This window comes from Gekko japonicus, unplaced genomic scaffold (genome assembly GCF_001447785.1).
Source record: "Gekko japonicus isolate JY-2015 unplaced genomic scaffold, Gekko_japonicus_V1.1 scaffold768, whole genome shotgun sequence".
In the NCBI taxonomy this organism is placed as follows: Eukaryota; Metazoa; Chordata; class Lepidosauria; order Squamata; family Gekkonidae; genus Gekko; species Gekko japonicus.
The window spans coordinates 421,650-437,240 of NW_015159733.1; the positions used below are offsets into that span (position 1 = coordinate 421,650).

General features: G+C 41.1%; 1 protein-coding gene and 1 pseudogene across 2 annotated transcripts in view; one reads left to right on the top strand and one right to left on the bottom strand.

Annotated features, from left to right (window-relative positions):
- Positions 1-9,367, bottom strand: part of AFF4 (AF4/FMR2 family member 4) — a 59,618-nt gene extending 50,251 nt beyond the window's left edge. For both annotated transcript variants that reach the window (XM_015429201.1, XM_015429193.1), the window contains exon 1: positions 9,078-9,367. The gene's annotated coding sequence lies outside the window, so the exon portion shown is untranslated. The remainder of the gene's footprint in view (positions 1-9,077) is intronic.
- Positions 6,754-7,097, top strand: LOC107125754 (annotated as a pseudogene).
- Positions 9,368-15,591: the final 6,224 nt, after the last annotated feature.

Sequence of the window (15,591 nt, forward strand, 5' to 3'; positions counted from 1 at the left end):
CCAGTCTCCTCCTCCCCCCTCCAGTGGCCGATCTCCTCCTTCTCTCCCCCCCCCGCTCCGGTGGCAAGGCCTGAGAGGCTTCCAACCCCTGGCCCACCGCAGAGTTCCCAGAGCGTTCCCAGCACATGTGCAGGAAACGCTCTTTTACCCTATATTTTTTCAACTTTTTAGATTTTTGTACACACCTGGGGACTGCCCCAAGTGTGCAGGAAAATCTCCCTGCCCCCAGGTGCCCCCAATGTGTGGATTTAGATATCTGCACGCAGGGGGCCCCTTCGCTATTAGATATATAGATATACTTTTTATATGTACATATATATTCTGATAATGTCTTCAATATCTGTAAAATTGCCCTTACATTATGTTTTGATAATTATATTTCCTATGCCGTTTTTCCTATTCCTTCCCCCCCCCCATATCCCTTTAAAAATTAAAATAAAATAAAGGCTACTTCTGCTCAGCACTGACTAGAACAGAAATTGCCTGCCATCTATGTTAGCTAATTTTATCATTCTCCATTAATTTGTGAAATTATTATGAAAAGAAGTTACAAGCAGGCACACAGAGAAAAAAGGGTGACTTCCCTTCAATGAGGCTTCAATGTTACAACTTGACAGTTATTAGGCTATCAATGTTAGATCAGTCCTAGTGCAAGAAACCATCAAAAGGGAAGTTTGTTCCTGTTACCCTACATAGGGTGTGTATTTATTCCACATTTTAACTGAAACAAATACTTTATTGTAGTGATTTACTCTGAAGAAGTACGGTACTAACTTCACTCATGATGGATGGTATGAACACACCTTGAATGCCTCCCTCGACTGAGTTTCTAGAATTTTTACTCATTTTTATAAGAAAATATGAAAACACTGCACTTTAAAAGAATGTAAACACTTTTTATAATTGTTTACTATTTATTGGGATGGTTTTAGAAAGCTTTAGGGTCAGTTCAAAGTAAGTATCAAAATCTTCAACTATCATGACTGGTTTATTACATGGAACCAATGCAAATTTGAAAGTTGAGATTTACAATTATCAAATACTAGGGCACTCTTTCTGGAAAACATAGGAACCAAGGTGCTCCAAGTAGAGATCTGGGTCAACCTGGTCCATAAGCAGTTATTAGACAATTTTTTAACTTGTTCATTGTTGTAAACCACCTTGGACTCATTCTCAAGGAAAAGGGCCCCCCACGATTATTTCAAATAAATACATTCCCATCAATGTCCCTCAATTTACTATGAAGGCATTGGACAAATTACTCTCAGCCTCACTCTTCCATTGTAACTATGACCTACTTTACAGGATCTTGGTGAGCTGCTGTAAACTATCAATACTTAAGCATCACTTATTTAACAGTGAAGGAATACTGCACGGGCCTCCTCTTCACCAGATAACAAAGAATGTATTACTAGACGTCAAATTTTAATTGCAAAACAATACATGTAGTCTCTAAGATACAACCATTTGACCAAGTTTTTGTTCTGGGTAACCCTTGCTGTACTCGAAATTGTAATCTTGAAGATGAAAGTGGGGGAGGAGTCATGAAATGGGATTCTGATTACTGACAAGCTGGGTTCCCACCCTGCTCACTTAGTTCAGCCCCCTACAGGACATCAGCCTTACCAACCAGCATCACCCATGTCATCCAGCTTTAGCTCCAGCAAGCTCTCCCTCAACCACCTGACCAGTGAATCCAATCACTGGTCCAGCAGCTTTGAGGAGCTTAAAATAAAGTAAAACAAAAGTGTCATCAACATACAGACAACAATGGACTCCAGAGCTTCAGAGGCTCTCACTCAACCACCTTACATAAAATAGTAAACAGAGGAGCCAATACAGACCATGCAGAACCTCATGAAATGTCTCAATGTAGATTCAGCCTTTCCCACAGCAACTTTATGAACCTGGCCAGAAAGAGTGTGGGAAACCAGTGCAAGCAAACTGAACCAATCCAGGGCTAGCAATGAAGTGTGAATATAAATCATATTAATCCCAATACAGGAAATTAACACAATTTACAACCAATGAGCACCAATGTCCTGCAGTGTCAAACAAAGACTGGGGAGACCTGAGTTTAACTCAGGACTAATTCACATCTTGTTATGTTTGTTTATTTATTTATTTATTTGATTTATATCCCCGCCCTCCCAACAGCTCAGGGCGGCTTACATATGGCAAAGCCAGAGTAAAATACAATAAAACATATGATAAGCTACATATTTAAAACACAATAAAACCATCCTATTTACACGGTGCTGAGCCTATATTTAATCTTCCATGATGGGAATAACCACCCAAATTTGATGGCCAGCTCTCTCGGCAAAGCTGTTTCCTGCTACGCTGTTCTGCCAGGCCGGGCCAGGCCCCCTTTAACACGGCTGCTGATGGCGCACTACCTCATTGGTAGGATAGTGGCGGCAGCGGCTCCTACTCAAACGCCTGGCGGAAGAGCTCCGTCTTACAGGCCCTGCAGAACTGCATAAGGTCCCGCAGGGCCTGGATCTCATCTGGGAGCTTATTCCACCAGGTAGGAGCCGCCACCGAAAATAGAGGAGATACCAAAATTCTATGCTTTGAAACTAACTCTCAGGCTCATCCATGTAAATTTGGACTGGGACCACGAGGAACAGGGGGCCTTCTTCCCTTCCCCTGCATGCCATTTTTTTACAACATGAACTGCCCCTGGGGAGGCACTGTTTGTCCCATGGGAGAAACTGATGTGTAGTCATCTGTAAAAACAAGTTCCTTGCCCCCAAGGGCAAATATTAGCTTCTCATGGCCATTTCAGGTCAGGTAAAGAGCATGGGCAGGAGGAGGCTCAAGTCCCTTTCCCAAAAAGTCCAATGAGGCGCCATGGTTAACATCCCAACATGGCCACATAACTTATGTTTTTTTCCATATACAATCTACATATACAATCTACATATTTCTGTTAAATCCACAGCAAACATTACAGCAGATGAAAGACAAAACGAGCTCCAAAGCAATCACTCCTTCCAAGTTCTGGTCTGATTTGGACCAACACTACCAAGTGCCTCAAGGTTGAAATCCCTCCTCCTAGCACAGTCCATCTTCTCATTAGCTATAGCACACATCCATACCCACTCTGTGAGAGGGAGCCCATCAACAGACAGAGTGATCTAACAGATGAATTAGCTTCCCCAATAGCAGTTTTTGGCAGCCTACAAAAAGATTCAGATTCTGAAGTGTACTGAGGAAATTTTGAACTAGCAAAGAATTATCTTAAACACTCCCTCATTTTAACAGTTAAAAAGAACATCAATGTTTGGTTTTGCCTTTTGCACTAAATGGTACATCAGAGTAAGCCAGATCCCCTGTTACCGTGCTGGCCTTCACTAAGAAAAAGGAAAGAGATAACTAGATCAAGATGGGTAGCTGTGTTAGTCCGTCTATAGCAGTAGAAAAGAGCAAGAGTCCAGTAGCACCTTAAAGACTAACAAAATATGTGGCAGGGTATGAGCTTTCGTGAGTCACTGTATCTGAAGAAGTGAGCAGTGGCTCATGAAAGCTCATACCCTGCCACATATTTTGTTAGTCTTTAAGGTGCTACTGGACTCTTGCTCTTTTATAGGAAATACAACTGACCTACAAAAGCTCAAAAGAATAAATCTCCAAGTTCAATACACTGTACAATAAAGCTAGCCTAAATAAGTGAAATATTTGCAGTACAGGCTACAACTCCGTGATAAAAAAACGTACGTTGTATGGATAATGTATCATAATGAATCACCAATATTTCTGCCAAGGTTGCACATTGAATTCCACATATCTTGATTAACAAGCCTGGTTTACTCATCCTTTTTTTGGCCAGATATACAACCTTCTTAAAACAATCAAATTCAAGAACAACCAGTTCATCCTGTTTTCAGCAGTACCTGGCTATGCAGTGTAACAACTGTCTAGTCCTAGTGACAATCATGAAGGCACTCCACTCATCAAAAGCAATGTTTCGGGGGGGGGGGGGGAATCCTGTCCACATTGGTGTAAAACATGCCATAGGTCTTGAACATTTTTAAAATGGCGAAGCCTACCTAAAGCATTGGGTGTGTGCATGTGACAAAAGTGCATGGCAGCCATATGCACAAGAATATACTAGATGTGGTGTAACAGAAGAGGAGCCAGTGAGAAGAAGCAGAGCACTCCTTGCAGCAGAAAAACTCATACTAAATACGTAGGTATCCATTTAAAGATGTTAGGTAAGACAGCTGGTAAGGACCAGCCTGAGACTTGGAATGAAGCTGCCAGTATAAGTAGCACTATAATAGCTGAGTCAATTCAATACAAAAGTAGCTCTGCATACAGCTTTTATTTCCATATTAAAGTTTCTGACATGCTGCACAGAAGCAGATAAATATAACATATTTTTAAAATGGTCAATGCTGAGTGCAAACTTTACCCAGCATATATCTGAAGCTGCAAATTCAAAGTTTCTGCACAGATCCTCACAGGTCTGACCACTAACAATTTTGCACAAAACTGACATTGTGCTTGCAGCTTACTGTTCCTCACACTGGCAACTTGAGATGGTACTCAGAATGGCATTTAGTTGTCATTCACAATAATCAGTCCTCCCAATCATTATCACATAAGCTATTTAATAACAAATTCCTGCCAGGAACTGCATTACAACTACTGAACTGAAACCTCAATAATGGAAAATGGAGACTGTAAAGAGACTACACTGATAACTGAAAACATGAATAAAGTTACAGCTCAGAGTATAATCTTATAATTTTTGCTCCAGTGTTGCCTGAACTTCAGTTCTGGTGGATGGCACAGTAATATGCTATTTATTCTAGACTAAACTATGCAACTATTAATTTATAGTAGCTATTCTATGATCTTTCAGAACTGCAGTTCAACAAAGTTAGAACCAGTCATGACCAGTTAAAACAGTGTTTCTGGTTTTAAGCTACGTTAATACTATTGTCATTAATGTAGTCAACTAGCTTAAACCCAACTATTCCAGTTGATTTGTGAGCCTCACACAAAATAGTCACTGAAGATGGTAAAAAACACAGTAATGAAAGGAAGAATTGAGTCTGAAATACACAAGTGGTCAATATTTTTCCTTGAACCACCTATCCTTCCCTTGAACAAATATCACACTTCAAATCACAGTGTTAGGAGAATCATGCTGAATCATTTAAGCATTTAAGAGCTACCATTTATATCTTTAACTAGTGTCTGTAGTTAAGCTGACAAACTAAATTCAGAGAAGATAAGGATACTGGTGGAAAATCCTTGGGCCTTGAAGAATTAAATGTGGCAACTGATGGGGTGAGTATTTCTATAGACCAAGGCTCATAGCCTTGGCATCATGATGGAACAGCTTTGTTTTGATAAGCAGGTTGTTGTGGTATGCAGCATGGCTGTCAATTACATCTCCTTTGCAGGCTGTGCCTCTTTAGGGAGGCAGAGACCTTGCCACATTGATCCATACTTCTGCAGCTTTCAAACTAGACCATTTGTAATACTTTATCTGAGCTACCCTTGAAAACAACTCAGAGGTAGATGCAAAATATTGCAGACTATTTTCTGTTAAATATGAGATGAGAGCACATGCAAGACTTTGCTTTGTCAATAACACTCATTTATCTCTGCATTCTCACTTAAAAAGTGCTGGATTTAACCTATGGTACGTGGCTAAGGTCCATATAACCTGAAACAGTTGCTCCTTCTATCAACTTTGCCAGTATCTTCATTCATCAATCCAGACACAGTTTCAGCCACCACTCAGTCCTCCCATATAATCAGCTCCTAGAAGCACGACCTTTACAGTCATGCACCCAAGGTTATGAAATCACCTCTCTATAATTGTTTTCCTTTACTTGCATTCCACTTGCATATAAAATCTTCCTGTCTCATTGGGTCTCCTTAGAGTGACTTTTCTGACTATCTATTATATTTTCAAATTATTTTATTGGTTTTATATTATATTTCCTTTCTCTGTTATAAGCCTCTTTGAACACATGTCAAACCAATGGCATATAAAAACTTTAATCAATCGTGTTCAAAATAGAAAAAATAGATCATAATTCACCTTATTGATCCAAAAGTGTTACATCTGTATAAAAAAGATCTTCCTCTGAATCAACTCTATTGGCACTGAAGTAAATCTGAGTCAGTCACAGCTTATTCCTATGTAAAGAGTACCAATTGAAAACCTGCTCCTCAATCAATGCAGACCCAATCATAACATCTTAGGGCTATTTTCCCCCCATATGCAATAGAACATTATCACTCTCTATATGTTTCCACAAGTATAAGCAAACAACATGTGAACTATACTAGCATCAATTCCATCAATTGGTGAAAAGGCCTATTATTGCCCACATCATACGCTTGCACCCAAGGACAGCTGAGGCATCTCATGCATACAAATGTATTGCATAAACCAGTTCTCAGTTCTACAGCTAGATAAAAGCATAGCTATTCAAATTACTCTTCTTTATTATACTTTGAGTACACTTCAAACTAGAATTTTGTATAAGGGCACATGGAAGATTACTGCACCTATTTACCAAATAACCATTAAATCCCAAATCATGACCAGAGAATCTTAAGCATAGTTGTAAAAGATCTTAAATGATAGCTCAAGCTAGCCTAATCTCATCAGATCTTGGAAGCTAAGCATGGTCGGCCTTGGCTAGTATTTGGAAGGGTGACCTCCAAGGAATACCAGGGTCGTAACGCAGAGGCAAGCAATGGCAAACCACCTCTGAAATTATGCCAATGCTTGTGATTTACACCATGAGTTGCCAGGCCATACTCGAGAGCCTGCCTGGGGAGTTGACCAACAGCTGGCCAAGGCTACTGGCAAGCCAGCCCAGTATATTGCAATCCACATCATGACCTACCAGCTAATGACCTTTGGGGGTTCAGGCAAGCCATGTGCTCTGTGTAGCCCACACAGTATTGGCAAGACAGGTGGGCTGCAAAACAAGGCTTACTTGAAGTTAGTGTGTGAGCTGCTTACTAAATACTTGCAGATACCTGTGGACAGGGTCTACATCAACTATTATGATATGAATGCTAGTAACGTGGCCTGGAATGGATCCACCTTTGCATAAGGCTCTTATTTGTCAGTGTTCTCCCTAAGGGCCTGTTGTGTCCTTCATACATCTCAGCCATCACAGCCAAGCCCACCTCCCTAATGTAAGCTCCTTGTTGGTCTCTTGCATTCATCATACTTGTAACATTCCTCCATATCAATGGGAAAACAATGCTATATGATAATTGATTGATTAATTAATGACAGAATACCAGCTGGGGGAAATATATATATAAAGGGGAGTCACAGGATTCAACCCCATATGCTGAGGGAAGCAACTTACTTCACCCTCTCCCAGAATCCACTTTTCCAAGGCACACACAAATACAGATGAACTCCAAACTAGGCAAATTACTGACTAGGCCTCCCTACAGTTTATTTTCTTATCCAAAGAGCTGCTGTAGTAACATGTACAGATATATTACACACGGAGACTAAAGTCAAAGTAACAAAGCACTGACATCAATTACTGGTGAAAGATTAATTCCAACTAATGTTGAGACAGAAAAAGGGAGGTGGCTTCATTAACAGCAACTTATAGGTGCATTTATCCCAGGCCATTTCACAAGCACTTCTAGGAGCAAAAGGAGGTACCTTCTGTTCTTAGGTACACACATGTATACAGATAAAGACAAAGAATGCATGAAATGCTCCTGTAGTATGTGTCTGTAAAAGGTAGGTTAGGGATGCAATAAAACAAATGACAGGAATTCCCATGAAAAACAATGGGAGAGGCCTGAAAGGCCAATGGATGTAGTGGGAGCCAGGAATGACAACGGACTTGCATGGGCTTCGTTGAAATACATTACAGTATGCAAAAGTTGCAATGGAAATGCAGTAGGGATTTTGAGAAACCTGCCCTTGCCTTGGCATGATAGTCTCCAGCGTATAATTATGGTCCCTGAGCCCAAACAGGCTGCTCTGGGCCTGGAATAAAAGTCCCCAGAGTGGAATGCCAGCCCCTAGATGCAAAATAAAAGCACTCTAGGAGAGGAAATGACAGCTCCCAGAGCAGAATGACAGTCCCTGGACACATTGCACTGGGATGAAAGCCCCTACAGTTGAAGGACAGCCCCTGGGAGAAGCAAAAGTATTCTAGGACTAGAATGACGGCATCACCGTGGAATGACCAGATAAACTGCACTGGGAGTGGAATGATAGCCCCCAGAGTGGAAGAACAGACTGGAACAACAGCCCCTAGGATTAGCATAAGTGTTTTTGGGGCTGGAATGACAGAATACTTCTGCTATAGCCAGGGGTTGTCATTTCACTCTAGGGGCTGTCATTACAGGCCCGGAACACTTCTGCTACTTCCACAGACTGCCATTCCAGTCTGGAGATTTGTCATTTCAGTGTCAGCATGGTTTATCTTGGTCTAGAAAGTGCAATTCCACTCTGGGCCTGTCCTTCGAGGCCCAAGGCAGGTTTCCGTAAATCCATTCCACATTTTTGTTGCAACTTTTGTTTGCTATAATGTATTTCAATGAAGCCCTGCAAGTCAATTGGCATTCCTAGCTCCCACTATATCTGACGAGCCTTCAGGTATCTCCCATTGTTCCCAATGGGCATTTTTTTTTTTGTCATTTGTTTTAGTCCCTGTGTTACATCTCGACGTCTTCTGAAGAACATCTCAAGAAAAAAAAAGGAGACAGCAAGCAAAGAGAGAAAGCGCGTCAGAAATGGAAGGAGGATTCAAGGCGGCAGCCAAAGGAAAGAAAGGAAGTGGATGCCAAACGAAACAGGGAGAGCCGAAAAGGAGCAGGAAAGCGCCTTCCCATTCCCCGATCCCCGCGAGGAGAGCGAGAGATGACCAAGGCGACGTTGGGTAGGGACGAATAAAGGCCGGTTGCCCACGGTGGGGGAGGGAATGACGTTTCCTCCAGCCAAGAAAAGGGCTCCGACCTCCACTCCTCGGGAAGTGGGGCCTCCTCTTGCCCCGCCCCAACCCCAAAGCCACCCAGACGGAGGGTCCAGCTGCCCAAGCCACCCGGTCACTCACCTCCGCTAGATGTTTGGCTACACCCCGACCATTTCCCGGTGGCCGCTGCCGGGCGGGTGTGAGGAGGGCCGCGAAGGCCCCACAGGCGGCCGCGGACAAGGGGAGGGGCCGCGCAGGCCACGGCGGATCACCGCCAAAGGGCAGGAGCGGCGACGACGGATGTCCGGCTCTGCCGTGACTCCATGTCTGGCGGTCGCTGAGATCGGGCCGGACGAGGCGGGCGGCAATGTCAGCCCCCTTGCCTCCCTCGGCTGCCTTCGCCTCCCTTCTGTCTGGAGTCGGATTACCCAGAAGCCCCCGCGCCAAACTCAGCCCCGCCGCCTTGCTCCTGCGGCTGAGAGGAGGGGCCTAAGGCCCCGCCACGTGACACCCCTCGCGTCGGACCAATATAGGGCGAACGCCACCTCTCTCGGCCGGAGAGGAAGCGCCGAGCTGCGTGAACGTAACGCGAGAGGGAGAATCGTGCAAGTTGAAGAGTGTCTGTGCTCTCTCGCGACCCCTACAGGGGGAAAACTCCTATAGTGGACTATAGACTGGGGTTGACTCCAAGCCCCAGTTGGTTTTGTGTCATCCAGACTTATAGAGAATGGGAAAGCTTGCACGCTGTTAGTTGGGTTAGTGTTAAAAGCGTTTGTGTGCGTTAAGTGCCGTCGAGTCGCTTCTGACTTTTGGCGACCTTATGCATTGATGACCTCCAAAATGCCCTGTCGTTAATAGCCTTGCTTCAGGTTTTCAAAACTGAGGGCCGTGGCTTCTTCTATTGAGTCAATCTGTGTCATGGTGGGACTTCCTCTTCTCCCGCTGCCTTCAACTTTTCCTAGCAGCATTATCATCTTTTCCAGTGATTCTTGTCATAATATGATCCATGAATTCAATTTAATCGTTTTACCTTCTAGGGAGATTTCAGGCTTTATTTCATCTAGCACCCACTCATTTGTTTTTTGGGTGGTCTGTAGTATGCTAAAGGTATGATATAGCAGTTTCACAAAACAAAACCTATTTAAGGATGGGTAATATTTAGTGACCTAAGGCAACAGCTGTACAATGCTCTATGGGCCCATCCCGAAGAAAGGTACGCATACTGAGGCTAAACTTATAAGTGGGACTACCACTGGAAAGCAGTAATAGTATTTCATTCCATGCATAAATAATTGAATGTGCAGTCAGCTACTAGGTTAGTTGGGGCATTAATCAATGAATGGTATCTATGGACAACAAGCCATGATAAACAAATGAAACTTAAATGGGCTGCTGAATAGCAGATGAAGATAAACAGGTGAGAAATATTAGCTGCTTGTAGGCTTTCTGGAGGAACCTCCACTTTGCCACAATTTGAAACATTACCGTTTCTGGACCTTGTGTCATGGGGCTCCTGTCTTCTTGCAAGAAAGGGATATTATACATAATCCTGTAATGATGAACTGTAAAGCCCAGGTATTTAATTTCCCTTTAGTGAAAAAGAGAGTGATCTGCAAAATATTAGTTACACAAGATGTTCTTTCCAACTTGGGTGCATATCAAACATCAGTGTGAGAATTTAAACGAATTATAACTTTCTATCTTATTAAAAAATTACAGAAAGTGCACAAGAGTAGCTGAACTCTATTTTCAAAGCTGCAATCCAATAAAAAAGGCTGCAATCCCATGTATAATTAGGAGTAACTGCAATACCAAACTCCAAAGATGTATAGCTTCAGCAGATCATAGAACAGATCACTGTTTTGACACATTTTCCAAATTAGTTTTAAAAGCAGGTCATAGTTCTCATTCTACTTGGATTGTATTTTAAAGATACAGATCTTTAAAATACAATCCAAGTAGAATGTACACGTTTTTAACCTTACAGCTTGTGCAGCACAGGGAGCAAGAGATGGAAATACCAATCAGAAAGTTAAGGGCTCTTCTCTCCCTCTACTATCATCTCATTAGGTGGTCTAAGGCTACCTACCCTCCTCCTCCTCAGCAAACTAGGGATATCACGAACCTTACAGGGCTGTTGCAAGGATTACATCAATGCGCTTATGTAGAGTTATTCGAACACATTTGCTACATAAATACTGGATACTATGATATAAAATTTTGCAAGTATTTCTTTAAAATTTTGTGATTGCTGGTAAACTACATGTAAGGTTTAGTGTCTTCCAGTGGTACACAGATGATTACAGGTTATGGCTGGTTAATAGTTACAGATAAAATAGTTTTGCAGTGTCCTGAAATGAAAAGTACAGGTTCATAATATCCATGCATTAAAATTTCTAAGAATGTATGAAAAGAGGATTTACTATTCTGAGAGTTTACTAATTTCTGTCTATGGTACTTGTCACTATAGTAAGCATGAATTAGTCAGCTCCTGGGAGTTCTAAGGCAGTTCTTGTTCTCAAATTACTTCTGGAAGGAGAAAGCAACTTAAAACACCACTGGTGTAATTCCTGGCAAAGGAATTGCATAGCGACTGTGACAGACTCCCCAGTGAAACATCATAAAATGAATGCACTTATCATCGCTGCATACAGACAACTTGCTGTATATATTTCACTTTCCAATAGAAGCTGTTATTGGAGGAGGAGGAGATTGGATTTATACCCCACCCTTCACTCGGGAGTCTCAGAGCAGCTTACAAACTCCTTTCCCTTCCCCTCCCCACAACAAACACCCTGTGAGGTAGGTGGGGCTGAGAGAGCTCTGAGATAACTGTCCTTGAGAACAGCTCTGACAGAAGAACTATGGCTTGCCCAAGGTCATCCAGCAGCTGCAAGTGGAGGAGTGGTGAATCAAACCCCAGTTCTCCCAGATTAGAGTCCACGCACTTAACCACTACACCAAACTGAATAACTATTTTAGTAAAAACCAGAAGAGGAATAATCCACAAACAAAATTCCTCAACTCCTGTGGATTATCTCCACCATCACAGTTCATGGAAAGTTTCACATCCACAAATTCTATGCTCAACAGTAAATAGCAGAGAGTGGAATTTTATTTTTTTTCCTTCCCATCACAAGGCTCATTAGAGGTCCAAGTATATCTAGCACTCTAGCTACAGAAAAATATCTGTAACAAGACTTGTAAAATTGATTTCTTGTGGCATATATAAAGCAAATTACTGATTTTTTAAAACTTTACTCAAGAGTTGTCATATGAAGCTGCTTTATACTGAATCAAGACTATTGCTGCCTTTATAGCGCCTTATAGTAGTAAATATATTGTTGCTCAAGCCTCATATTTATCTGTTCTGGAGTCAAATAAACTTAGGAGGGCGTATACTTTGGCTAGATGCTCTGCCTTACCTTCTGCAGTTCTTGAGGGCAAATTTAAGAAAATCCCCCAAAATGAGAGGCTATGTATGTGTGCGTCTGGGGAGATCGAATCTCAGGAACATGTCTTCCTGAGGTGTCCATTATATAATGAAGCTCGTACCAAACTTATCGACCCCCTTTTGGTTGGTTCCTCTGATCAGGATAAGATAGAGAAATTGCTTTCCAATTCTGATCATATAGCGCTACAGCAGATAGCGAAATTTTGTTTTTTGGTTGTAAAAGTTCATCAGCGTCCAGGTAGCCAGTCGGGTTAGGACTGCCTGATTTTAATCTTATTGATTTTTTACTATTGCTATTTTACTCTTTGTAAGACTAAATTTTGTCCAACATTACATCGTATTTTTGGTTTTAGTGATTAAAATGTTTGTATAATTTTATCTTTTATTAATCTTGTCTTATCATAATAGATTTACCATCTGGATACTTTTTGACATTGTAATCTAGTTAAATGGTAATATACTTGCAGGTATGGTTTTATATTGCTGGCTATGTGCTGTAATAAATTCATTCATTCATTCAAGATTATTGGACCATCAAAGTCAGTATTGTCTACTCAGACTGGCAGCAGCTATCCATAGTCTCAGTAGAGTGCTTCACATCACCTGTTATCTGATCCTTTTAACTGGAGATGCCAGGGTTTGAACCTAGGATCTGCACGCAAAGTAGATGCTCTACCACTGAGCTATGCCCCCTTTCTGAGAAGAATCTTTGTTATGGTCAAATCCTTTTGTTTTGTCATCAATCTATAAAGGTTAGACAGAAAAGTATACACATAGATAAAACAATTCTGAATTCCAGGTCCAATTTTTCCTTTCCTGTATAAAGAACTTGGTGCTAATTTAAGGGTAACATTACTATTTCTGTCAGAAAAGCCAAAAAACAACAACCAAAGAATGAATGAAACACTGCAGTAAAAGAACTGCACTCTGCACACCGGGGGCTTGTTTCAGATGCCAGAGGTTAGGACATTAATTGGCTTTGATGATCAGAATAAGTCCATCAGCTTATGGCTGCTTTCTTTCCCCTTGATGCCTTCGTTTCAGTAATTACAGGACAAAATAAATTAAACTTGAACCACTTGCATGAAAGTTTGATTCCCAGGCTAAAAAAGGAAGAATTAGAACCAAAAGTGAAATGCACCTCCAATCAATTACAACTCCTCCATAAAATTTATCAAGAGACTCTTTTCTAAAAAACACATTTCAGGAAGAAATTTAATTTAGTACCTGCAGTCCACAGACAATTTGCAAACGTTCCAGAAACTGGCTCAGAGCTTTTTTTTTTCAGAGATAGCCATACCACACATATACATAATATCTTTAAAGTATGCACCTTTCTGAGCAACACTACAAAGAATGTCTTCAGGATACTAAATGGGATGGCAAAGCTATTGTAGAGGTGGCCATTTTGCAATGGGGAGAGATCTTACTGAAACTAGTTTATGACTACAAGACAGGAGCAGTGAGTAGCTAGAAACCTCTTCATCAAGTTAGCAGGAAGGATCACTTTGGTATCTATAACAATGCCATTCATCTGCTCAGATAGATCATCAAGTCAGTATCTTCCATTTGCTGATAACCAAGGCCAATAGGTACCACTTCAGTGGGAAGGTAACAGCGTTCCGTGCACATTGGTGTTTAGTCATGCCGGCCACATGACCACGGAAACGTCTTCGGACAGCGCTGGCTCTTCGGCTTTGAAACGGAGATGAGCACCACAACCCTAGAGTCGGATTCAACTGGCTTTTGAGCAAGGGAACCTTTACCTTTACCTTTTTAAGGCCAATCCACTTCCCACATCCCTCAAATTGCAAAACAGTAAACAGAACAGTAACAATTTGCACCATCCTTGTGCACAACTACCAACACTGAGGAACCTATGGGGGGAGAGCTGTAGAAATGGCTTAGTTCCCATGACTCACATATAACAGCGGTTAAATCCTAATCTTCAATTACATGCTTTCCTCCTCTAGCTTGCTTGAGTGAATTTAGGGTGAAATTTCAGTAAGCTATAATCAGTGTACCCATTCTGAGGAAGCATACATTACAGACATCCCATGACTACGCATTCCTTTAGTGTGCTTGGCTGAAGGTTGCTTCAGGTCCAAAAATCCCTGACAGGATACCACCATTTCAGAGAAAACATGAATCTAGAACCCTTTATGTTCCTGACATCCTAGACTTCCTTAGAAGGAAGTATTTATCAGATTCAGAGGGGAATAACTCCCATCTGCAGTCTGAAGTAGTAGAGTTTCTGGATGGCTGTACTACTTGATTTTTTTCAAATGGAAGGTATGAGTTTGAAACATCATAGGACTTCTTGTTTTGTCATTTCTCAAGGTATATTGAGCATAATGCCTGCGACTATTCTCATCTCCTTATATTCATATAAAGATTGTCTTTTAAAAGCTTAGATTTTTACTTTTGCTATTAGTGTTACTTTTTCCAGCAACTCTCTGCCCTAATTTATTTCTGACTAAATACCTCTTTAGTAACACTGTTCACATACATATTATGAACAAGTGAATTGCTGTAGTGCTGCCCCAATTATCTAAGCCACTCTACTACTTCTCATTCTATTCCAGTGGGATCTAGTGTCCACTTATTCTCAAATATTCCCTTCATTATCTTTCATGGCTTCAGGTTCTTCAGTCCAGAATGAAACAAAAGTGCACGCTTGATTCTGCTCCTGTGGTACATAAACACAAAATATTAACATTCTGAATCTGCTTTAATAATTTATTAATCTTTCCTCTTAAATGATACATTCTCTAGCATGACTCTCCCAAATAATTTTCTGGTAGTATTAGAATTACAGTATCTGAATTCTGCAAAACATAGAAATGGTTACAGACTAAAATGCACAACTTACATAAACATTTAAATAGAACATTTGTATTCAAAATTCAGTCTACACACTACATTTTCATAAAAATATAAAAAATAGTTCATTAGTTAGTTCATATTTTAACTAGACTAGGATATTTAAGATTCCCCCCACATGTTCCCTCTTAAAAAGACTCCCATCAATAAGAAACTAAAAGGAGACTGTATCACAAATTAAGTGACTACTGCCAATTGCTAAAATTCATCACAACAGCAAGTTAGTTCACTTCAGTCAACTAGCAAGAAATGTACTGTAATATGATATTTGCAAATAATTATCCTCCATATCAGATTTTCATATATAAAAGTTGTGCT